Consider the following 26687-nt stretch of genomic DNA (forward strand, 5'->3'; position numbering starts at 1 on the left):
ATCTCATTTGCAATTTTCACTGGCCAGAAATTTTAAGCAACAGACAATGTGGAAGAAATAGCAAAATGACCAATGTTTGCTTTACATTTATAATAAAACAGTTATTTCAGCCACTCAAGAACAATAAAATTGAGCCAGTTTCTGTGGTATTAGGGAAACCCCAAGTGTCCCGCAGGACATGTGGCTTGCAATAGTGGACAGAGGTAAAAGGACTGGTGTTGACCCAGGTTAGGTTTAGTATAAAGACTTCTTTGTTGACTCACAGCAATAACAGTTCCTCATTTGTTAGATCATTGGATATAAAGTTATATAATTCAGCCTTGCCCTTCTCTCAGCCTCCTGTGGTAGCCAACATCTACTTTTAGCTGTGGTAGTTTCTGGACTGCCAAAGCCATTTCCTATATGTTAGACCAATCTGACTTTTACAGTAATACAGGTAACTTGGCAAATTTGAAGAAAGGTGGGGAGAGGTAGTTAGGAATTTGTGAGTCACAAGAAACTCCTTCTCTGTTTAACTTATGCTAGGATTATCCATATTACAAAGCATCAGGCACTGTTCCTGCACATAGTCCTGATGACTTTCACAGTTCTTATCAAATGCCATTGGGAATTCTCTCAATTATTTGAAAGGCAGTTTGTACCCAGTCTTTGTCTCCCAACCATTAGGAACCCATTCCTATTATCTTGCATTTAACAAACAGAGATTGATTTCTTGCCTAAAATTAGCTGGAGAATTCTATTTGGATCAGTCCAGCAGAATTAAAAAGTATAATTAGCCCGAGAATTCACTCCACTCCTCAACCTAACTGCTGCTTAAATATCTCCTGCAATGTTTTTGCACTTTCTGCAGAGCATGTAGAACTCAGTCCTCGATGAAGCCATTGATTGCAGGAAAGCAGCCATGAATTGCTATGAGCTTGTCACTGCCGATCCTGCATATGCGTGTGTTATCAACTACAATTGTCCTCATAAAATTAAATAAAAGCACGCATTTATTATTGTGAGGCTCCAATTAAGGGACAGCTGGTGCTCCTATTACACTTGCATTAAATCGAAACTTGTAATTTAGCTGTCCAGATGCACACTTTTTAATCAAAATATAAAATTGCATTTGCTTTGTCCATTTTCCATTCAAAAGTATCTGGAAGCTTACCTCAGGCTCCTCCTACCCTGCAAACTCCTTCGAAGAAGGGGAACTATTTGCACTGATCAACATTTTCCTCTACTAGGTTCTTAGAGGGAAATGAAAAATTGGGGGCATTTATGGAAGGGTAAGGACCCACAAAGGCAGCTGGTGAGTATTTATTTATTCATTCGGCAGTGAGTCGCTCTATTTATTGACTAGGGTCGTTTTGGGAATACCTCTTTTGCCTCACCTGTCTCAGAAATGTCTATAAGCCCACAGCTTTGAGGCACACTGCATTTTCCATTGGCACTTCAGTTTCTGAGGCTCTAGAAACTTTGCTGTCGCCCCCTCCCACCCGGGATGTGTCCATACTCCATGTGTTTTCGTTTTGGAATAAGCCCAGCGTTATGATTTGCCCCCCTTCCCTTAATAATGAAATGACAAAGGGCATTCGCAGCGGGGGCTGGGCGGCCAGGTTTGGGGGAGAGGCGCCACACCCCCTGAGAATAAAGCCCACGCTGCACTCTCTGAAAACCCTGCACGAAGGAACGAATCACACAAAGAATATATTTCGCGACGAAACAGCGCCCTACAGGAAGAAAGTGCCCGCACTCGGAGCGTGATCAGGAGCGCGACTTTTTGGCGCTCTTTGGGAGCAGCGAGAGGGAGGCAGAGGACAGAGAGTCCCCGGGTGGGCGCCGGAGCCCAGGCAGCACGCGCCCGAATTCCCGCGCGTTCCTCAGCGGCGAGCCAAGGCTGGAGCCCAGCGCCTAGCCAGGTGAGGTCGGCGGCCGCGGCGAAGTGGGGCGCGCCGCACTACCTGGCCGGGCGGGGCGGGGCCAGGCGGCTGGGGACGGCCGCGAGCCGCTTCCGAACCCCGCGCGCTTGCTGCCCGCGCTCGCGGCTCCACTGCCTTGTAGAGTTTCGCGGGAGTTGCGTTTTGGCGCCTAAAGCCCCCTCGCGAGCGCCGCTCCCTCAGCGCGACTGGTGTGTCAGGCACAGGGCACCGGAGAACTGTGGCCCCAGCGGCCTGGCCCGGGCTACTCGGGTCAGCGGACTCCGCGAGGGGACATCTGGTTTAGGGCACTGACCAGAACGGGAGGGCACGCCTTTGGCTAGGACCGGGCGGGGTTTGGGCCGGGGTTGCTATGGCAGCTTCTAGCCCGGGCGGGAGCCCCACGCCCGCCCGCCGCTGCAAGGGAGCTGGGGCGCTCTGAGGTGTGCTCCAAGTGGACTGAACCAAGAGGATGGGAGAAAGGGGGAGGGCTGGCCCGGGTCCCCCGTCCCCTCCCCCAGTCCGTTGCCGGCCCCGGGAAAGGGCCCCAGTGGAGTCCAGAAAATAAAATATTCTTTCCTCCGGGCTTGAAAGGAGGCTTGCAAAAGCACAGGGGTGGCACGGGGACGAGGGAAGCGGAGGGACTGTCGCCTCCATTCGGGAGTCCTCATGTGCGTGTCTCCAGACTTGACATTTTATACCCCACAGCGGCCGACTCAGAGCCGGGTAGCACGTCCCAGCCCTGAAGTTATGTAGGTGGGGCGGGCTTTAATTTGCTTATATCTAATGATTTGAGGAACCTCGCTTTAAAATGGCGGCATTCAGCATACACCCCTGCTAAAGGCTCTCCCGGCACCGGGGCCACCTCGCGCAGCGCTGCTTTTGCTTCTGCCGCTAACACATGGCATGTGCCGCTGTCGCTGCCGCTGCCCCTACTGCTGCCGCTGAGAGCAGGGCCCCTTAGCCTCTGGGTTTGCGCTAGCAGCATAAGGTAAGGCTGGAGATAAGTTGGGGTTTGTGAGAGTGGCTGCCTTTTTTAGGACGCGAAGAAATACAATGGTTTTAAACTTTATTTTACAAAATGGCAAATAGAAGGAATATTAGTACTGCAACTTTGTTGGAATTTAGAGCTTTTATCTCCCTCCTTTTTTCTCCTCTTTCCTTCTTTTTTTCCCCTTGCTCTCATCTCTTTAAATAAATTGAAAGGAACTTCTTGCATGGCATACCATCAGCAAATGCTTTTAACAACCCATCTCCCCATTTCCACTGCGATACCGGTATCATGAGCAGTGCCACAGCTTGCTTGAAAAACCAGGTCTCTTCCCGCCCTGGATCAAGACATTTGGGCAGCTTACTGTTACTGCCAGGCTCTGAAGGGAATGAGAGTGGATTTTGGGTAGATCTTAGGAGAGTGTTAAAAAGGTAACTTTAGCTTTTAACACTCACACAATATGCTTTTATGGTAAGAAACTGAAATTAAATCCAGACTAAAAATGAAAGTTGGAATTTAAGTGATTCATTTATGTAGTTTTATGATTGGGATAGACCTACTGTGTGTTTTCCTGAACACTGTCTATTGGTTGGTATATATAGGTACAATATATAAATTCATATTGGTCTAATTAGTGTGTTTTAGAGGAGTTTTCTCTGAGATATTCTTAAATTGCTATTTTTAAGTTGGGCTCAGATCCTCGCAGCCTCTCCATATACATCTATAAAGTTCATGGGGAAGCATCAATTAAAACTAAACTGTTGCAGTATTTAATTTTTAAATGATTGGAAATTTTTCACTATGCTGGCTTCCTCATTTAACCAATAAGTTTTTGGGTGATTACTGGTATAATGGTCAGAAAGCACACTGTTGATATAGCTGTATTGACTAGATATCAATGCTTAATATAATTTGCCTGGGTTTTTCCTTTTCTCTTCCCCCTACCTCAGATGAAAGGCATGTTTGACATTGAGACTTACAAGAGACCTTGGATTTTTCCTTTTTATATTCACATTTTGTCTTTTACTGATGCAGATTTAGTCCTTGATGTTTAAATACATTTTAAATTAATTTAATTTTTAATTTGCAATACTTTGGAGGGATGCTTTCATATTTATAAAAACTTTTCCAAATATAAGCTAAATAGTCTTTTGCCCACAGACCAGCTGATATTATTCTATCCCAGTCCACATTTTACTTCTCCCAGCACAGTGGACTTACTCTTTCCATTAAGTTTAGCAAGTGTCTGGAAAGGATGGGGTGGGGGGGGGGAGTGTTGCTTTGCAACTATTAAAGCATGGTATAGTTTTTCTACCCAGGTGCTATAGTCTACCTAGAAACAAAGAACAGAACTGCTTACAATGTGATTTACTATATAGTAAATTTCACATCACTTTTTAAGATTATTTTTGAGAGACTGGCTGTGGGGGCAGTTCATTTCTTCATGCCTGAGGGTCCCTATACATACAGCAATAGATTAACTTGAATTTTTTCAATGGGACGATAACAAATAAGCACTTCTTCCATTTTTAGTGATTACATGCTTAGATCCCAGTTCTGTAAGCTTTGATTCTGGATGTGATTCCTTGTTGCTGAACAACTTTGGACCAAATGCATCCTTTTTTTTTTTTTTAAAGTGAAAATACTAAACCTTGAGGCCAGAGTAAACAAGCTAAGTTGGTGTTACTGACTTAGGAGGAAATTTTGCCAGTTACCATTCTGCTGCCATATATAGTGATGAGATTGGAAATCTTGTATGGAAACAAGGAAAGGAGTTTGTCAGAAAAAAAATTTTTTGAGAGAGAACTGATATAGTGCTGGGGTATAGGTGGTGACTGCATGCTTTGCTCTACTTCTAAGATCTACTTCATTTCTTTGATTTCCTTTACTGCCTTAAGCACTCATAATGACTCCCAGGACTATTATAAAATAGCTTTCCCCCCTCAACTGTCCACTTCAGGCATTTCACAACAGCTGCTTTTTAAGGAGGATAAAACCTATGGTTATGAGCTGGTAGCCAAAGTAGCTTTTATATTATTCCCTTGCACCTATCCTACACCTAAATAATACTTTGCACAAAGTAGGTGCTTAATAAATGTTGAATTAAAAAGAAAATGTATAGCTTATAAACCCATGAGGAGCATGCTTGGGCACAGCTTTTAATTTAAATGGAAGACTTTTTGTGCGCTTACAAGAATCTAAATTTTAAAATTGATTTGAATTTATATTCCCCTAATTGTCTGTATTCTACTTGGCTCTCATTGTACTTTACAGGCACTTGTGTAAGACATTATTTTAATCAGTAGGTGCATTATTATCTGTCCAGCTTGACAGTATGAAAAAGGGAAAAAACAGCTTAGGAATAAAAAAGGTTTTTGTCTTTTGAGTGGCTGTACAGCACTGTACATGCTGGATCAGTGATAGTCCCTCGGCTGTTGTACAGATGTTGACAATATAGTTTGAAGTACACTTTGGTTCTGTACCCAGCTGTCTTTGTATGTGAGGTAAGGGGAGAAGGAAGGAAGGGAGTGAGAAGCCCTGAAGTGATGGAAGATTTTTATTCATAAAATTTTACTTACCCTGCTTATGTTACAATAAATTCAGGAAGGTGGCAGAATTTCTCTGTTTTGAAATAAATTATGTTGTCTGATAGGATTACAAACAGGGAATGGGGCAGAGCAGACAAAAATAAGTTACAGTACATGTTTGACAAGTAATTTGATCCTGTAATTAAAGTTAGATAATGGCCACTGCCATGTTAAAACTATCAAATTTCTAAAAGAGATGGCAGGATACACTCACCTTTATTTTATCCAGGCGCTTCCATGCTGGCAAGTTTTCTCATGACAACATCTACTAGATTAAACAGATAGATTTCCCCCATTATAAATGTATGTTATGTCAAGAAAATGGAAATCAGAAATTATGCTTCATTGTGAGATTTTTCTGCCTCCCCTTAGGTGTGCTGTGTTTCCTTACTTCGAAAATAGAAACCCGAGGGCCTGGAGCTGTAGCTCAGTGGGAGAACACTTGCCTAGCACGTGTGAGGCACTGAGTTTGATCTTTAGCACTGCACAAAAATAAATAAATAAAATAAAGGTATTGTGTCCATCTACAATTAAAAATAAAAAAGTGGAAATTTGAGTTTCAGATAAAATGAAGTGGATAATTTCCTTCTATGAGAATAACCTGTCTGAGAGCAAGTAGCTTATCAACTAACTAACCAACAAACATGATGTATGATCAAGAAGGCCATTAGATCTATATTAATGAGGGATTTTTGATCTAAAGGAAACCAGAGGATTATATGGCATCCTACTCTTCCTCGGTGGTTATATATTGCCTCAAGACAGCCAAGTGACAAAATGGAAAGACAATCTTGAGAATTAGGATAAATTAGGTATCAATTACTTTATCAAGTGATAATGACATCCATGGTACCTAAAAGGGATCAGAAAATATTTCTTTTCAGGCCATTCTAGTAAGGGCACAGTAAAAATCCATCATTTTTTTTCTACTTGGTATTAAATTGAGTGACATTGTTTTAAAAAAATTGATGGGGAAAATAATAGAATCCAGGAAGTTGGACATTATTTTTGAGTAATAAAAGTACTCCCAAATGGCCTGGGACCACAGACACAAACACAATATATGTGTATGAATGCATAAATTAGTGGTCAGTTTAGAACAATTTTTACAGCTATGTATTCATTTCTCCTTGGAAGAATATAGAAAAAAATACACATTTTTACATCATTCTTCCAATTCTAAGAATTAAAAGAAAAATGTTCACAATAAATTATAAGAAATATTTAGCGTAAGTATTATGTCTCTGAGGCTGAGAAAAAGAGCCAGGCTTCTAAATGTTTAACTCCATATAATTAACTTTCAGAAAAAGGATGGATGCATTGTTCAGAACTCAAGAAGAAGAAAGAGTGAAAAGAGGCTTGATTTAAATGTACACGCATGAGTATCTATGTGTATTATATGTAAATGGTGCTTTTCAAGAATCATAGTAACCCCAGAACTATTTTTTTCTTTCATTATTTTGAGACATAGACTCACTGTATTTCACAGGCTGGTCTTTACTTCCTGGGCTCAAGCCATCCTCCTGCTTCAGCCTCTTAGGTAGCTAGAAATTGGGTTGGGTTACACAGAGCCCAGCTTCCCAGAACTCTTTATAACAGCCACAAGAACAAAGTGTAAAGAGGAAAAAAGAAGCCTGATTTAAGAGATTTAAGACTCAATTAGTCATGCTTGTTAAAATATCATGTCCACTCTCAAATCCTTCTTGCATCAGCATTAAGATGGCTCATGAGCAGAAGAAGTGATTTATTTCTGATTTTAGGCAGTTTGATTTATGCCTTACAGAAAGAAAGGACCTCCAATTGAGAAAAAGGCAGTTTAGACAGAATGCAGGGGCTCTCACTAAAGACTTCAGACAATTTGATCTCCTTAGGCCATAGGAACATCCTAGAGACTGCTGGTTTGAAGGATCTGGTTTTCCATTTTGGTTTATTCAAATTGAATTAAAATTGTTCCCATTCTATTCTCTGAATTCTAAGCTTCTTGGTGTCATCTGCAAATGGGGTAGGAATTTGAGAAAGGTTTCTTTAGGCTCATTCAGGTGTCCTTGAATGTACCAGTAACTCCTTATTAGGTAGGTTACTGGGTGCCTGCGGGTCTCGGTAAAAGTTTAAGTAAATCCAAGAATAGATTCATTTTTCTAATATGTACTTGTATTTTGTGAAATATGTACTGTGATTTTAGGTAGCATTATTTTTTATTGATAAAACATCAACAACAGTGAACACTAGGTTGAATGTAGGTTGCTGCAGCAGCAACTCTAAATAAACAAGGGAGAAGCTTGCATTGGCAGCTTTTGGGCTGAGATTTTGAGGACTGGCTTGAAAGCCAGCTGCTATTTTTCTGTCGCCTGAAGTTACACTTAGTATACATTCCCTCCATCACAGGGAAATCAGTCTTCAACACGAAGTTATATAGAAACAGTTCTGTAAACTGTTTTACTAGATAAAAAAAGAACAAAAGAAATACTGGGGCTCGGGTGCCTCCTGTCATATGTAGTTTAGAAAGTGATGAAGTCACAGCTGAAACCCAAAAAGAATACTGGAAGCTGTCTCATTTTCAGTCAGACACTGATTGCCCATTTAGAGTTTGGATTTTCATCGGTTTTTATTTACCAAGATACAGGTGTGAATAGTGCCTCTTTTTACTGTATGCAGAAAGCAAAGTCCACACAGTAGAAGGGAAAAGAGCTGCCATTTCAGATTCACCACAGTCATCTTTTGTGCCCAGAGGACCATCAGTCCTTAGGTACAGCTCTTGCAATTTCTTCTTATGTGGTAGTATGAAGAAACCAAACAAGAAGGTGTGTTGAGGAAAGCGGTAGAAGGGGTGACCTATTGACAAAAATGAGACTCAAAGAACCAGAGAGCTTACATTTCACATTTTGTTTTGTAGTCTTCAGCCTTTAAGCAGGAAAACAAAACACAGCAAAACAAAAGGCCCATTTGTAATATTAGCTTGGGCATATATCCTATAATTCCCCAGTTATTTGTTTTATAAATGGAGAAAATGAGATTGTCAGATAAAATTAAGGTAACTGCTTTATTAAGATTGGATTCGTGCCTGGCACGGTGGCTCATGCCTGTTGTCCCAGCAACACCCCAGGTTGAGGCAAGAGATTATAAGTTCGAGGTCACCCTCAGCAACTTAGTGAGATCCTATCTCAAAAAATAAAAAGGGATGGGGGTGTAACTCAGTGGTAAAGCACCCCTGCATTATCCCAGCACCAAAAAAAAAAATTTAAGAAAAAAGAGAAAAACAATATTAGATTCATATATTTTGATTTTTTCTTGAATTCTATTTAAAATATATAGAGATACATTTAGCAAGACTCATGGCACAGAGGTGGGGATCACATTTCACCTCCATACCCAAGTGAGGAGTTTGTATTTGTCCTCTGAAAACTAGGCATTCAATAAATGGTCCTGTTGTGCATGCCTTTTTTATTAAAGGGCACACTGATGTTCTCCAAATTCTTAATGTCTGATATTGACGAGGATCCCAGAGGGAGGGGGAGTATTTATTTTCAGAAGTGATTTTGAGAAAAAAAAACTGCACAATGTACAGTCTTGTTTTTCATCTAAGGGCTTCAAAATCATAAAATCTTTGGAGGGAAGCTAGGATGCTGAGCCTATGTGATTTGATCTCTTTTTTGAATGCCTACAGCAGCAGCCTCAGCTACAGACTTTGAGTCAATGAACACACAAGCTAGGGTAGGGGCTGGACTCAGATTGACAGACTCTGCAAGGGAGAGCCATTTTTGAAAAGAGCCTTGGATTTTGGCGGGACTTTTAAAAATGCGGATGGAACCTAGGGCCTCACACATGCTAAGTAGGCACTCTACCACTGAGCTACATCCCCAGCCCTTGCTGGGACGTTTAACTGATGGATTAACTTCATGTATTAATTCTCTTTCTCAGCGAAGTAAACCTGGCCCTGCTGGGAAATTCATGTGGACATACTGAGAGATTCAGTGTTGCAATAATACTATGCTTTTCACCAGCTGGGGTTGTAGCTTAGTGGTAGAGATCTTGCCTAGCACATGTGAGGTACTGGGTTTGATCCTCAGCACCACATAAAATTATTTAAAATAAAGGTTAAAAATATTTTTAAAAATGCTTTTCTTTCCTACTGAAACTTCCCCTCCAAAGCTCTTTGTCATTGAGAAGTTGACAGGATAGACAAAATGTGACCTAGCCCTCATAGCATTTCACAGTGCTGGAAAAACATGAGAACATTTCTGTATTTTGTGGAGAGTGTGATGATGATGATTATCTATAATGTGATTCAATTAGAAGATTCTCATACCTGCACATACATTGAATTTGCACAAGTCATTTTGTGGGATAATGATGATGATGATGAGGGAGCAGGCAAATCTAAGAGGCTATTACTCTGGGATAATGTATTATTCAAGTTCTATCATTTACTAACCAGATACATGAAAATTGTGGTTTGATCCTAAATTAACAGGAGCTGGGCATGTTGGTACACACATGTAATCTCCTCGACCTGGGAGGCTGAGGCAGGAGAACAGCAAGTTCAAGGCCAGACTCAGCAATTTAACGAGGCCCTAAGCAACTTAGTAAGACCCTGTCTCAAAATTTTAAAACATTAAAAAGACTGGGGATATGGCTCAGTAGTAAAGCACTGGGTTCAATTCCCAGTATCAAGATAATAATATTTTTTAAATAAAAAATTAACAGGAAACAACTAGGCTATCTCATGTCTGATTCTGAGTACTTATCATTCTGGTATTCATTTAAAGTGATCAGGTATGTGACCTGTATTATTTTTTTTCTGTAAAAGCTATATTTCTCACTCTTAAGCCAAGATCACATAATAGCCCTCCTTATTGTCTTATGTCTATCCCTGGAGAAATTTCCATAATAATTTTAGCCATCTAAGAAAACAATTCAGATAGAAGCACTCAGAAATGGTGACAAGCAATGACAGGAAGTACTGGTTGCCCTGGTCTCCTGCATAACTTAGTTGAGGCCACAGCTGGCTGATTTGCTTTAAGCTTCCTGTTTGGGGGCTATTTGGGTCAAAAGTAGCTGTGTTTTCCATATAGTGATTTTTTTCTTTATTCTGTAAGACCACAATAAATCTGTCACTGGACTGCATGTTTTGTATATTTTATGAACTGTATCATGTGGTTCGAGTTTAATTTGGAAGGCAGTGCTTTTACAATCAAGATCCCCCCCCCCACACACACGTGCAGCTTTGGGGTCTGGGATTGCAGGGGCCTTCAAAAGTTTATAGCTTTATTTACACAATAGTGATTGCTGAGGAGGGCATTTCCTGCCCGTTAATGACTAGTTGGGAGGACCAACAATCCAAATCCAGAGAGAGAGGACCTTTCATTAAATGCCACGAAGGGACCAAGGCACTTTTCTCCTGGAGAGGTGGGGAGAAAGTGAAACCACATTCTGCCCTTTGAAAAGCCCACAGCAGTGAGAGCAGAACTAGCTATGGATGTGGGGCCTAGTAGTGCTGAGAATGGAGCTTCTTTTCCTGAGAGGAACAAATTAATTCTTTCCCATAGGTTGCCAAAGGGGAACATGAGTGGGGAAGGTATTTCCTTTAGGTTGATGGCCCAGTGGAGAAGGGTCAAATAAAGCAGAGGCCTTCAAACCTCCCATTAAGTGCCTGAAAATGTTCAATGCAGTGGTGTTAGAGTTACTTTTAAAACTTGTAAGATCACATGATTGAATTTCCTAATTTGTTGAATAACTGATCATAACTAAAGTGAACAAAAACTTGGAAAGGAATGGAAAGAATGATCTCTTTTTAAGATCAGTTTAGCAAGACATACAGATTCTATTTGGATTCCCCTAATATAACAAAGGTAAATAATATTCGAAAACAGTGTTTTCTTTTGGGGGAAGTAACATTGAGAGCTGAAATATTAACCATATAATCCGTGCTATTCCCAGGAAACAGTTTTGTTCCCCAGTATAATTCTTTCCTGCTATAAAGCAGCTGAGGTGTGAAGAGTTTGGCATTGATTTAGAGCAAAAACAGAATTAAGATCAAGGTTGGGTTCACATCCAGGAATCCCTGGACTTCCTGGCCTGTCTTTCACTCCCTTAGCTTGCTAAGCCTTCAATTTGCCAAAAGTTCAATGTTTATAAAAGATAAACATCTGTTCTGAGTTCTTTTAGTAGGTACCTCCATATAAAGGTCGTATGACACCCCCCGCCTCCGAACTTGGCTTGTTTTTTTTTTTTACCTTAAAATTTTAATTTCTTTCATATCTTTCAAACTTGGTGGTGGATGGCAGGGGTGGGCTGGACCTCTAAAATAGAGGCAATTGTTGAAGGCCAGACACCTGGGTTTCTTCATGGGATTGAGTAATGTGTCACATGAAGAACAAACCAAATATTAAGTTTCATTTTTTTGAGCCTGGCAAATGTCATTATATGCTTTTTAAATATTCAGTAATCCAGGGATTGCCGGTCATTACCAGTTCACAAAAATGAAAAGGTTTTCTGAACTTTAAAATATTCTACAAATAAACTGTATACTCCCTACATTTATTATTTTTAAATGATGCCCCAAGCAGATTTATAAACACAGAAGTGACTGATGAACTAAAAAAATACATTAAAACATGATTTTATTTTTTGGAAACTCTTAAGTTTGACTGTGAAAATACACTAAAATATTTGCCAACTCAGATTAAAGACAGTGTTCTGATTTACAAGATGTTTTGGACTAAGAACTAACAAGGTTTTTCTAAGTACATGTCCTATTCACTTGAATGTTAACACTCGTCACAATTAGCAACAAGTTGAATTTAAATAATAATTCCAAAACCATAGAAGTAGTTTGTTCTATCTAAGAAGTCAAATACTTCCATTTTCTTGACGTTATTATTTTGTTCAGCAAACCCTTTCTTTATAGGTAATCTAAAAATATATTTCAAGCTGGTCCAGGTTCAATTATTGTAGTCTGAACTACTGGCATAAAAGTCAAATGAAGATTTACCCTGCTATATTTGGATCTGACAACATTCCCTTGTAATATTAGAAAAATCTATTTGTTCTATCATTGTAGTTTTCAAGTGTTGGGCAACAACTTTAGCACATAATGAAATCCTTCTAGTTGGTTGCAATTTGGCATTTCTTTTAAACAAAATTCCATGAAATATCAATGTATCATCTACTAAAATTAGGCATTTTATGTGTCTGTTATTTGTAATCCATGCACATATGTACTGAGTTAGGATGCAAAGTATGTTTCTTACCATTTGTTGCTGTCAAAAAGGTTTAAAATCAATGTTTAGTTGGATGTTAATTCAGACTGGATCAGAAATGGCTTTTCTTTTTTATTTTTTGAGAGAAAAGTAGTCAAAAGATGCTGGGGGCTTTGGAGCAGATACAGAGTGATGTTTGTTAAGTTCTTTGGTAGTTATGTGTGTTTTTCAAATGCCAAGAGCATTGATGGGAATGATTGTACAAATAAAGACAACAGTAGCCACATAGCCTTTCCAATAATTGAACCCAGGAGTAGGAAACAAAAAGGATTTATTTCCATGGCCAGATATGAGATTAAGTACTGTATTCAATTCACCAGGAGATGGAATCATCCTTAGAAGCGTGGACAATTGTGCAGATTACTTTGAATTAAATAATTGTTGGGTAAAGGAAAATATTACCTTCTGGGGCACTATTGTGTCTTCAGCAGGAGCCTAAGGATCTTGTCTTTACCCTCCCTTCATCCCTCTCCCTTTTTTCTCCCAATGCTATTAAATCCCTGTCTGCTGTTGAATTCATTCCCAAAGGCCTCCTTCTGTGGACGTCCTTCAGAGGCTCAAATGCTGCTTTCTCAACTCCGAGGACTTGAAATCCAATTAGGCTTTTCATCATAGATGTTTAATTGTTAAACTTAAGTTGCTTTTCTGAGATTAAAATATAATGTTGGCTCTGATGAGTTTGTTACTAAATTCTGTGATTTTAAGTGAGTTTATAACTTCCTCCTCAGACCACACTTAAAATTCATTAAAAATAGAAAAAGACTTACACCTCTAATTGTTGTCTAATTAGCAATCAAATTATGAAATGAGATGTAAAACAAATTAAGTATCATAATAGAGTTATACCATCACCCCCCAAGAAAACAAAACAAAAACAAAAAACCCTCAATTTCTATATGCATGACTTTTCATGGTAAAAACTAAAAAATGTTGATGGATGAAATTGCATGTGTTTCTGTATCCTGGGACTGATAGGTTTTAACTATTTCTTATTCTGTTTGCTAAAGCTGCGTAGAAAGCAATAACAATATGTTCTGGTGCCAGAGGCTACCTTTGCCTTATAGAATTTATTTTACTGTAAGCAACATTTACAGAATAGCGTAGAGTAGGTTGAATAAGGTGGGTGGTTTGAGTGTGAATAATGCAGTTTCCAGTTGCAGCCAGCATATAGTTGTGTGTTTTAGGCAAACCAAATTAGTCATTGTTTGGGGGTATCAGCTACAGTTTTTTCTATTTAGACTTCTGGGATTTTTGTTATGGAATACTTGGAAAATGAATATTGAGAAGTGGAAGTATGTGAGAGGGTGTCCTAAAGCCAGAGAAACCCCAAGCTATCATTATTTCATGAGGCATTCTGAGCTTTTCTGTTGGTTTGGGAAATACTATTATGATCTGTTGTATAATAACCTTCCAAATTGCATTTGAATCTTTAAGGTATACACAGGAACTGAAGGCCTTCAACAGGTGAGTTTGTTTTGTTTATTGTGCATAAATTTCCCACGGGAGGCAATGAGACTGTGGGGATACACTTTCTTCTAGAATGCAGGAAGAGGAAGGAAGAGGAGAACAAGATACAAAATTCACTACTCATTAGTTTGAGTGGTCCCTTATACCATATTTCTCATTTTTATGGAATCTTTTTGGCCCAAAGAAAGTTAAGAAGTTGGTGTTGCTATGAGTAGAGTCTTTCCTGAGGAGTGAGGAAAACTCCTTGGTCTTGGCAACAAAAGCCTGATCCTCTTGGCTTCTGGAGGGGAGTTTTACTTCTTATCTTTGTACTCCATATCTTTTTTTTAAATGTTGGATAATAATTAAAATTTTAAAAAACCCTCTTGAAGTGTCATGGGTTTTCTACAGTGAAATAAGTTGGTTTCCTTATATTACTGTAAAGGAAATCTTGTGAAGCACCTGTCTAGACCTCTGAGATTTCATTCTTTCAGCTTTCTAGAGTAAGACAGATTTAGAAAATAGGAAGTCAAAATAAAAGCAACAGTAATGGCCTCTGTGCAGATAAGGGTCCCTTTCCGATTTAGCTTGGTGTGAATAGTGGTGGAAAATTTAACCATTCAAGGTTTTAGAGGCCTGAGACTTTGCTCAACACTTCTTTATACTGTCAGGCCCAGGCAGGGTGATTTTGGCTCTTGTAGTACTTGGGTGGCAGGAGAACCAGCGTTTACAACCACCTTCACCTCCAGGAATGTATTGTACTTTTAAATCAATCTTAATAACTGTAGTCAGGAGTTTATATATAGGAATAAAATTTGAGCCCCCATTTTCACACCCAATAAAAATGTCCTATAATAGGTGTTTATTCAGAGTCAACTGACATTTATTGAACAATTACTGTGTGCCAGATGCCCTGCTAGGTACTTGCATTTTGTTATGACAAAATTTTCTTTAGTAATGAAATACAATTTGTTTTCTGCAGACAGGTACTCTCTGGCATCTAATAGATATCAAACTAAAATTAAACTCTTAAGTCTGTTCTCACTTTTTATAAACCTCCTTGAACAAAATAATTTCTTCTTCATCTAGTCATATCCTCTTTGCATGGGGGTCCATTGTATGGCCCATGGCCCACCTCTCTTCTATCAGTGAAGACATTTATTTCCTCATAAGTCAAAAAACACTAATCTCTTACCCATCTTGATATAACAAAAGGCACGTTTAGCTATTTGGTGGATGGTGCGCCAATAAGATAGGGAAAACAGAAGAGGCTTGACAGGCGGCTGAAAAGTAGGGAGTCAAGTGTATATAATGATGTGGAATAAAATGCTAGTGAACGCTGTGTAAAAAAAATCTATAACAGCATTAGATTAAACATGTCCAAAATGCAGAGAAAATAACAGCAAGATGTTTGTTAGTTAATTCTTCACCCCTCAGAGTGGCCAAAGCATCCCAAGAGAGGAGGAATCTTCATATTACAGAAGCAGAAGGGAAAGAAAGTTTCTAGAAGATGAGGGCAATCAACAAATACTATGGGAATTATGTAACTTGGGGCTGCTGGTTTTGGAATTTAAGAGGTCATTGTGACCTATGAGGAAACCAGAAGCCAGTTTACAGTAGGTTTAGGAGTAAATTAAAACTTGGAAAATGAACATGGGGTATTTGATGATGAAGGATAAGAAACGTTGGAATGTAAAGAAATTGGATCAAGGGAAAAAAGGCTTTGGCTGTTTTTAGAGTGGGAATGACTTAGATATACTTGCAGATGAGGAGGCAAAAGTGAATATTAAATGTACATCAAGCACAAAATATGTTCTGAGTGGCCCCAACATCTCTATTAATGATATGCAGAGTATATTTGTGCAGTCTGATTAATACATGGTGATATTAAGTTTTAGATCCTGCTTATTCTTCTTATCCCTGGTGATATTAAGTTTTAGATCCTGCTTATTCTTCTTGTCTTTAACTTATTGAATTAATATTGTCATGAAAGAACTGGGATAGGTTTGTAACCCTCAAAAAAGACAATGGAATTTAGCCAGAATAACAGGTAAGATTGTTTTTAAATGGCTTCAGAAACAAGACAGTGTTACTGAATTAGGGAAAATGTGGCTGACATTTTTTATCGCCCAGGCTCAATGAAAATGAAAAAGAGGGTGGGGAAAGCTATAAAAAATAATGAGGACTAGAATATAATGACCAAGGATGTGATCGTTACTCCATAATTTTTCTTTTGGCTAGGATTCAGTGTCTGTCCTTCATAATATTGGAAATTTACCATTTAGCATTTTCTCTGTGTTGCATCTGTCAACTTCTGTTTTTCATGGATTTTATATTTCAACATGTAATTAAAAAAATAACTTCAGGTCCAGATACAATCCTCCTCATTTTAATCACCGTTCCCCTTCTCTCTCGTAGAATATATTTTGTTTCTTGTCTCAGAGGTTGATAATTATTGGTACAAAATAATTTTAATTTTTGCCTTGAATTTAATGTTTAGATTGATTCTGGTCAAAGAGAAAGTGTTGCTCCTTGAGGTTCTGCAAATTTCTTTTTACTCTGAAGAGGAAAATGATGCAAATTATATTATATGTTGAAAAATTTAAGTCTTTGAAGTTTCTGTCCAGGTACAAATGATCAAAACCAGCATTTCTCAAACTGTTTATTTTGCCACATGTTCCAAGGGAATAGCTTTCTTAGGTGAAATTGGTGGTTGAAATGGATACCACATTCTGAGGATTAAATTGCATTAAATCTATATGCCTCAAAATATGTGTATGTATATATAATAGATGTGTGTGTTCTTTTAAGTTTTGGCTTTGGGCTTTTTATGTTGCATTTCAAACTACTATGCAAACATTACTTGTTGATAAGAATTTAAGAATATTCTATCAACAGGAATCAAAATAGTTTAAAGACATCTTCATGCCAAGAGAGCACACTGAACAAAATCAACAGTAACTTAGATTAAAAGATTTCCTTTTATACTGAGGTAAAATATTTGTTGAATGATTTCTAAAATGACTACAGAAGTTTTGCTCTTAATTTCTTGTTTGTGGTTTCTGGTATAAGTTTATCACTTTTTTTTGTTGTTGTTGTTTATTTTGCATTGTCAACCCAAGGCAAGGCTTCAAACTTGCTAGGCAAATGTACTCTCTGGTTTACATTTCTTCCTCATCACTGGAGAAAATAGATTTGTATGCTCTCCTAAATAGGGAAGCATACTAAATGGTTTCAGATTTAAATTATTGAGGATATATATTTTTTCTTTGTTCTGGTAAAAATATTGAGTAGATAATAACTGAAATGATATAATGAATGAGCTTATTAAGCCTCTGATTAAGGATTTGCAAGTGTTTGCTTGGTAATTGGCAGTATTAAAAAGGAAGGCAAATCCATATAGTTGATTTAAATTAAGCCTTCTGGTTTGAGGGAATCAAGCATTTTGATAATCAATTTGTGACCTCTGTGCATCTTTTAACTAATTAATTTAATTTGATTCCTTTTCAAAGGCTTTTCTCCATGTTATCCATGAACTACACTTCCTAAGAAACTCAGGCCCTCATCCAGGGTCTGCTCTCTGACTTACATTATTATGACTCTTATTAGATTTGGTCAAGAAATTGAATTTGTAAGTAGATCCTTTTGGTGTTTGAAGAGTATTAATAATCTCCATTCTTAGAATCCTTCTACTCAGTAAAATCATATTTTTAACAACAGGGTCTGCACATGGAAATTAAAAGAATTAAAATTGAAAACATATAGAAAGATGTATTATTACAAAAAGTCTTTATTGCATTATCTTTTTGGTGTGTGTGTGTGTGTGTGTGTGTGATTAATATTGTAATAAATACTAAAGAAATGACGACTTGTTTGTTGAGCTTAAAGTGGAAAAATTTCAACAAGGAAGACACAAGTGAGTGATGAGAGACTATTTCCAAACATATTCTCTGAGAATGGCTTTTCACTAAAAGCCTTTGCCTCCACCTCTGCTCAGCTGCATTAACTTGAGAGGAACATTTACTTTAGCATGCCAACTACATTGTTTTTTCAAAGCTAGAGAAGTCCAGTTTTGTAGAACTTGATGTCTTTGAGAGTTAATTATTTGCTTCTTCGGATTCAAACCCTGTTTATTTGTCTTATGTTTGCTCATCTTCAAAACTTCCCCTTGTCCCCAAAGGCAAGTTTACATCTGGCCCTTTAACCTCAGTTCCTGGTACAACATCAATGTTCCTAAAAATCCACGTTGACATTCAAAGGTCTATATCCCCTTTTCTTGGCAAGAATTTCATTCTTCCAATATTTAACTTGAAAATTATACTCTTTACATATGGAATGCAGTTTGGAATCCAATTAGAACAAAGGAGAAGGGGGCTAATTTATCAAACTCCAGTCAAGAAGCTGCACAGCTTCACAGGAGAAAAGCAGATCTCGGGTGTACCAATTGTGTTTGAATTCTGCAACAGGCTTTTTACAGCATATCAATGCTGGCATCCTTCCAAAGCAGTCTTTGCCCAGGAACTCACTATACCTATAACCTTGGAAAATTGCTTAGCAATAAAACATATTAGTCACTGTGTCCTCTTTTTGTTTAAAAAGCATATTTACAGACTACATAGTTATTATGACTTTATAATAGGACATTCTAAATGCAAAATATTTCTCCCTCCCTCCTGCAACAGATATACATACAAATATAAATAGGAACAACTTTAACTTCTATTTCAACAAGATTTCTATAGTACCTTGAAGTTGTGTTATACATATATAGTAGTTGTGAATCTTTTAAATTGAATCTTCTCACATAATAACTGTCCTAAAATAAATCACTTAATTGTACCTTTTATTTAAATATGATATTAATTAATAACCAGTTTTCAGTATCACAGTGAATGTAACTCCAGAATCACTCACCAGGGAGAAAAAAAAGGAATATTGAGATCATAGTAAGAAGTGGCAGGAAGCAGTGACATAATTGTGTATTATTTTCTAATGTAGGTTGAGTATCTCTTAACCCAAATGCTGGGGACCAGAAGTATTTCAGATTTTGGATTTTTAAAAAATTTTTAGAATACTTTCATATAAATAATGAGATTTCTTGGGGATAAGATAAAAGTCTAAATATGAAATTCATTTACATTTCATATATATCTTATGAAATAGGCAAAGTAATTTTATACAATGTTCTTAATAATTTTGTGCATAAAACAGTTTCACGGTATACAGTTTTCCATTTGAGAGGTATGCCAGCCCTCCAAATGTCTTGGATTTTATAGCATTTTGGATTTCATATTTTCAGATTAGGTATGCTCAATTTGTAGTAACAGCTACTTATGCTGTGCTCTATTCTGAGGCAAGAATTTGCACACATTATCTCATCTAATCTTCACAGCGACCCTGTGAGGTTGGTGTTCTTATTTATCTCCTTTTTACAGATGGGGAACCTAGGGTACAGAGAGATTAAGTAGCATGCCCAAAGACAGTCTGCTAGTAAACAGAAAGTATCAAAATTTGAACTAAACACTCTAACTCCAAAGTCTATGCTTATAGTCCCTATGGTTATATTATGGAGATATAAAAATGTTTTATTTGGGAACTTGAGCTTACTACCTGGGTCTTTCACAATGTGTTAGTTAGTCACCTAGAACTCAGCACCAGATAAAGATAGTAAATCTCTGGAAAAACCAGATGCTTCAGGTTTTACCACTCACTTCCAAGTTAGAAAATTATAGATGGTTAGAAGTGGCAGAGGAAGGCATCCTTCAATTAACAATGCACTTGTGTTGCAAATATATGTAAATATACAAAAACCGTTGAATTGTGCTTTTCTAAAGGGCAAATTTTATGATATGTGCATTGCTTCTCAATAAAGCTGTTATTACAAATTATGTTTAGATAGGATGAAATTATATTTTTCCCACTCTAAGAATTGATAAGTAACAACTAAACAGAGTTGTTGATTGGCTTTTAAAGAGAAGCAATGGATTGGAGCAGCTTTGAACTCCTATTTATTCTGTGACTTTTATAGGAAAAGTTGTCTTTTTATTCTTTTTAGTTTTTTACATAATTTTAGGGTTTATATTAACATAATTATAAAATTATGGAACATAATTTGTTCTAATTCAGTTCCCAGAACTTCCCTTTTTCTTCCTCTCCTCCTTACCTCTGTTCCCTTCCCTCTACTTTACTGATCTTTCTGTGTTTGATTATAATTTACTCCAAAAGGTGACATCCACTGTGGTATATTCATATATGTACATAGGAAGTTAGAACAGATGCATTCCACTGTTCTTACCTTTTCCCATCCTCCTCCCTCCCTCTCGGTTCCCTTCCTCAACTCCACTGATCTCTCTTCTATGTTAGTGGAATTCCTCCCTTTTTCTTTTCTTTTCCTGCCTTATTTTGGACTGGCTTCTGCATATCAGGGAAACTTTGACTTTATGGATCTGGCTTATTTCATTTAGCATGATTTTCTCCAGTTCCATTCATTTACCAGCAAATGCCATAATTTCATTCTTCTTATGGCTGAGTAATATTCCAGTGTGTGTGTGTGTGTGTGTGTGTGTGTGTGTGTGTGTGTGTGTGCGCGCGCGCGCATATGTGTATGTATGTGTATATATATATATATATATATATATATATATATATATATATATATATCAGATTTCTTAATCCTTTTATTGACAGGCATATAGGCTGAGTCCCATCAACAATATTTGAGTGCACCTTTTCCCCCACACCCTCACAAAAAGTTGACTTCTTACATGAAGTTCTATATTGACCATTTCAATTCCTAGAGGTGCTTCCCTCTTTAGTCCCACTATGCTTTGCCGTGCATCTATGCACATAGCAAGTTAAGACAGATGCATTCCACTCTTCTTCCCTTTTCCCATCCTCCTCCCTCCCTCTCAATTCCCTTCCTCTACTCCACTGATCTTTCTTCTATTTTAGTGGAATTCCTCCCTTTTTCTGGCTGAAATCTTGGCTTTCCCCACATCTAGCACAATGCTTTCCATATACTAGTGACCACAACTTCCATTGCTTTAACAAGTATTTGTTGAGAACTTACTAATATGAGGTATTGAGACAGACACTGGAGATGAATAAGGTGTCCCAGGAGCTCATGGTCAAGCAGACAGCTACACACCAGTTCCACTACAGAGTGACAGGTGTATTTGATGGGGAGGCTGAAACCTTGATCATAGTTCTATGTCTTGATCTGGTTCATTCACTTGATTGATATACATCGAGGCATTCTTCCCTACAGTTGAACACATCCAATAATAAGACAGTCACAATTTGCTAAAACAATGAAGTTAAACTGTATTTTTCCAATAATCGAAATGCCTATGTATTTTGACATCAAATCTACCAATACAAGGCAATTAGATATTTTATTTATAAATAAAACAACCAGAGCTGTAATTAACATTTCTTGGCATTTCCAGAAATCATTTCATATCTTAATATAACTTTGATTAATCTCATTTTATAGGGAGAAATTAGATTCTTTGTGTTCAAGGCCTTGATAATAACCCTATAAATTTTAGGTTATTTCTGTGCCTAGGAGAGATAGTACAGTCTGTCAAATGTTCTGAAACAGGCCTGAATTTGATCCCAAATCTTCCACTTCAAAATCTTGAACCAATTTATTTAATCTCACAGCATAACAGCTTTCTCATCTGTAAAATGGGGAAAATAATAGAATTTGCCTCACAGTATTGTTATGAGCAGTAAATAAACTAGTTTACATGAAACTGCTAAGAAAGTACCTGGCACATAATAAACTACATATTTGCTGTTGTTTTATATTCAAATGAAATTTCATGCTTTATTAGTATGTTACTCATAAGTCATACAAAGTCACCTTTAAATGATAGTCAAATCATTGGAGATTGATGTGAAAACTTCTCTTATCATGCCAAAAGCTAACTAGGCTTTCAAGTGCCCTTTACATGGCCACAGAGTTTTAGACATCACATGCCTGTCTCCTATCAGTTAACTTGATAAAACCTCTGTAATTCACATAGCATATCATGCCCCCAAATCAGTACTTTTGGAATGTTTGATGCATAGTTTTAAAATCTACAAGAAATAAAGCATACAACAAGGTTGGATTTATACTTCTTGACTGGATTAATGCCATTCTATTTGCCAGCCTTGTGATTTACATGAGCATTTTTTAGTCAGTAGATAACACATTTGGCCAGTATGTTGTCAAGGGGCCAAAATTTAGTGGTGAATTTCAGACATCTATTACCGACGAATGTTTTTGGCAGCATTTAGGAGCTTTACTTGGCCAAAACCATTGACACAAAGTAGTTTAGAATAATAACAAATTAACATTGAGTTACTGGGGGTTTTTTGCCTTCTAGTAGATTATTGTTAACCTTTTATCTTTCCATATTATTTCACATTTGTTATTTCCAGTACAATGATAACATAATCTTTTCTATAATGATATAATCTTTTTCAGAATTAAGCACAGGTAAAAATGGCATGAAGGAGTGAAGGAGCTGGTTTGGCACTGAAAAAGGAAGCCACTTGGGACACGATATTACATTAAGTGCAGCTCACTCCAGGGTCCTTTGCTCTTTTGGCCTTTATTGGACCAAGGTGTTAAAAATGCCATCATCATTTTCTCTTATATGTAGAAGCTAGAGAGAAAAATGGAGAAGAAATATGGTGGGGTGATCTTATGAAAATTGAAAGGAAACCAGTAGAGTAGAGGAAAGAAATTGGGGGAGAGGAAAATACTGGGAATTATATTGACCATATTGTATTGTGATATCATAGACATGTATGAATATGTAATAATGAATCTCCCACCATTATGTATAATTATAATGCGCCAATAAAAATACAGGAAAAATGTCATCTTAATATTGTGCCCACTAAGAACACTTCCTTAGTACCAATAAGTAAATGAGTTAATTATATTTTGCATATGTATGATAGTTATTGACGTTTAATGAGAAGTTTCCTTAAATAGTGGCTAGGAGTGTAGTGCCATGAAAGAGCACCTAACCTAGCATGCATGAAGCTGTGGGTTCCATCTTCAGCACTAAAAAAAAGGGGGGGGGGGAGAAGAGCAAGGAGGATGCATAAATCGTTGAGGGTCATTTCATATCCAAACTACAACATTACTCTTTCTACTGCTCACTCTGAGACATCCCCTTAATTCAGCCACAAAAATGGTGATACCTGGCAGAAGCACATCCTGATTGGCAAATGAATGTTCTGTAAGTGTTGTTCAATAGTTTGAATATCATCCCTGGTTCACAGCCTATAGTGAAGTCAACCCATCCCATTGGAGCTCTGGAACCTTACTCTTTTCATGAACTGTTTTCCCCTGATTTTTTCCTAAATGTCAGCTAGGATTCTGAAAGAAGAGTTGTATCTCAAAGAGATGAGACACTACTTCCAGATCTCAGCTTCTACCAGACACTTTAGAGTTCATGAAAGCCAGGTCCTTGAAGCTTTTAAACTGTACTCATAGAGAATCCCCCAAGGTCCTCAGGAAGAGCACTCCAGAGCCCATACCATTTGTATTTCAAGACCCAAATCTAACACACTTGATTCAACATCTTATACCTAACAGTTGTTTGCTACATTTTATTGGCTTCAATCTAGTTTTGCCAACCACAGACAATTTAACTGGTATGGGGGGCAGTTAATAGAGACAGATGCACATTAAAGTCATAGCTACTAAAAAGCTGACAGTGAGGCAGATGGTGGGCAAACTGCAAAAAGTAGACATGAAGGCTGCAAATGCTCAGGCCTTCAAGATATATTTATTTGGGCTGGGGATGTGGCTCAAGCGGTAGTGCACTCGCCTGGCATGTGTGCAGCCAGGGTTTGATCCTCAGCACCGCATACCAACAAAGATGTTGTCCGCCGAGAACTAAAAAAATAAATATTAAAAAGTTCTCTCTCTCTCTCTCTCTCTCTCTCTCTCTCTCTCTCTCTCTCTCTCTTTAAAAAATATATATTTATTTCTAATGATGACCTAGAATTATCAACAAAATTTGAATTTTTTGACACTGTCCTGTATCTAAATGGAAAAATATAGTTTTACAAAGCATTTCAGAGATATTTCTACCCAGAGTATTAAAAGGCAACTATTGATAGATAAAGGTTTTGTTTTTTGAAATTTCATTTCTATTGATACCCTCTTTTCTTGACAGTTTTCTGGTAAATGAGGTGTTAATGAAATAAGACCTTTTGTGACTTTTGAAAGTTTTGATGGGCTTATAATATTAATAAAAAAATTATTTGGTATAGAAACTTGGGTATCAACAAAATTATTTGGGGGCCAGTGTCAGCATTTTAAAGTGGTACAGATTGAATATGCCTTGTTCAGAGTGTTTTTGACTAGAAGTATGGAGGATTTGAAAATATCATATCTTGAGAATAAGACCTCAGTTTAACATGTAATTCATTTATGTTTCTTTTATGTTTCATATTCACATTATACAATAGCCTGAAGTTAATTTTGTATCCCATTTTTAATAATAATTTTGTACATGAAACAAAACTTGATGATGTGAAATTTTTCACTTGTTATCATATTGGCACCTAGAAGGTTTCAGATGCTTGGAGCATTTCTGAATTTGAATTTTTGGATAAGGAATGATCAGCCTGTATCTGATTTCTGTGAAAACACTACCCAGATTATAGAAATTGTAGAGTGAAAGAATATGGAACATTAATCATCTATCTCTTTTTAAATAAAATGTGATTGAAGAATTATTAGATATCTCACGGAAATACCATAAGGAAGCCTGTTGAAGAAGAATCTAAAATGAGGTGGTGTCACTATTGAAAATTTGCATCTTTTGGGGACTTTTTAAAAACATCTTTTAGTTTTTTCATAAATACACATTTGTATTTGGAGGTAAAATGATTTTTCACTAATCAGTATCATAAATATTACAGAATATTTGTGCATTTGTCAGAAATAGAAGTGTAGACTCAAAGAATAAAGATTTAGAACACTAAAACTTTTTGAGTTCTGTTTACCAAAGAAAGTTTTTTGAAATATCAATAACATCTTGCTTATGTGGATTTTCTTTTGCATATGGGGATTTTCAAGTGCCTTGCATTTTTGACTGTTCACAATATCCTGCCTTATAAATGGGGATAGAATACTATACAAATGGAAATCTTGCTTGTATGTGCTTAGGGGATAACCACATGCATTTTCTTCAAACCCATAACTTTTACAGTTAAGCTTTGTGGCAGTCACAATGTAATGAGAAACACATATTGTAATTTAGTTGAAAGCATTACCACAACTATAACCAAATACATAGTGCCTTATAAGGTGTGCTCTACACAGTTTGCTATGTGCAAATTTATGTGACTCAACGTGATTTACCAGAGGGAGATATCTTCATAGGCTTCATATTAGAATTGAATATTTGTGCTAACATATTTTTGAAAACCTACTATGTAGTCAGCACTGAAAAGTCTATTTTGTCCCCCTTTTCATGCAGCACTCCTTACCCTTACCGTCTTGAATTCTGTGTTGGCACTTCTGCCTCATCTGCTTTTAAAAAGTGATATTTCTATTGCATCAGATATTTTTGAAAACATGATCTTCTTACCTCTGCTTAGCATAACAAATGTATTTGGACAGCATAATACAATAGGACATCTCTTTTTGTGATTCCAGCTTTAGTTGATACAGTACCATTCCACTTAACAATAATGGTCTTCCTGATTTTTCTAGTGGCATGAATAACCTAGCAAAGAAGTTCCATTTGGAATTAATGCTTCTCTGAGGTTTTAAGTCTCACTTAAGAGTTCCCACCAGATGTGCAAATTGAAAGTTCCTCTCTATTTTATGAACCTTTACAATTGTGAAGAATTGATTTTCTTGATTTTGGCTTAGCCATCTGAAAAAAAATAACTTTGAAATTACATTGTAGGATCATATTTTTACTCCCAGGATTTTCATTAAATGTATCCATCTTGTGTGTATATTGATTTCAGGCAATAGTATACTTTATCTTTTCATAAAACTGATGAAAAAACCTATTTATTCTCATGTATCCATTTCTCATGTTTATTTCATACCACATTATTCTCTTACCCTTAAAAAAATGCAGCCAACCTTTTGTAGATACAGTGATGACTTAATTTGTCTTAGCTTTGGTACCTATGTGCATCATGTTTGTTTGATTATGAGTCTGAAGCCCACTCATCTTCTATATCATACCCATTGGTAGGATTTCTATCTATGCGGTTTATTCAGCTGTAGTGATCTATATGAATATTTATGTGAATGTATGTATATATTTGGATATTTGCTACTGGGGATTGAACCCACGGGTTTTTTTTTTGTTTTTTTTTTTTACCAATGAACTACATCCCCAGCTATTTTTAAAGTTGCTTAGACCCTCTCTAAGTTGTTGAGACTGGCCTCAAACATGTGGGCCTCCTGCCTCAGCCTCCTGAGACACTGGGATTACAGGTGTCTGGTTGAATATATTTTAAA

The 26687-nt window shown here is 37.2% G+C and overlaps 1 protein-coding gene across 10 annotated transcripts in view; it reads left to right on the forward strand.

The window, feature by feature from the left end:
• Positions 1-1743: 1743 nt before the first annotated feature.
• Positions 1744-26687, forward strand: part of Mbnl3 (muscleblind like splicing regulator 3) — a 114652-nt gene continuing 89708 nt past the window's right edge. For 3 of the 10 annotated variants that reach the window (XM_040285631.2, XM_040285616.2, XM_040285608.2), the window contains exon 1: positions 2599-2892. The gene's annotated coding sequence lies outside the window, so the exon portion shown is untranslated. Of the gene's footprint in view, positions 1905-2598; positions 2893-26687 lie in introns of those variants that run through there. The other 7 variants (XM_040285641.2, XM_021734818.3, XM_040285645.2 and 4 more) reach the window with 5 other exon arrangements.

This window comes from Ictidomys tridecemlineatus, chromosome X (assembly GCF_052094955.1).
Source record: "Ictidomys tridecemlineatus isolate mIctTri1 chromosome X, mIctTri1.hap1, whole genome shotgun sequence".
NCBI classification, from domain to species: Eukaryota; Metazoa; Chordata; class Mammalia; order Rodentia; family Sciuridae; genus Ictidomys; species Ictidomys tridecemlineatus.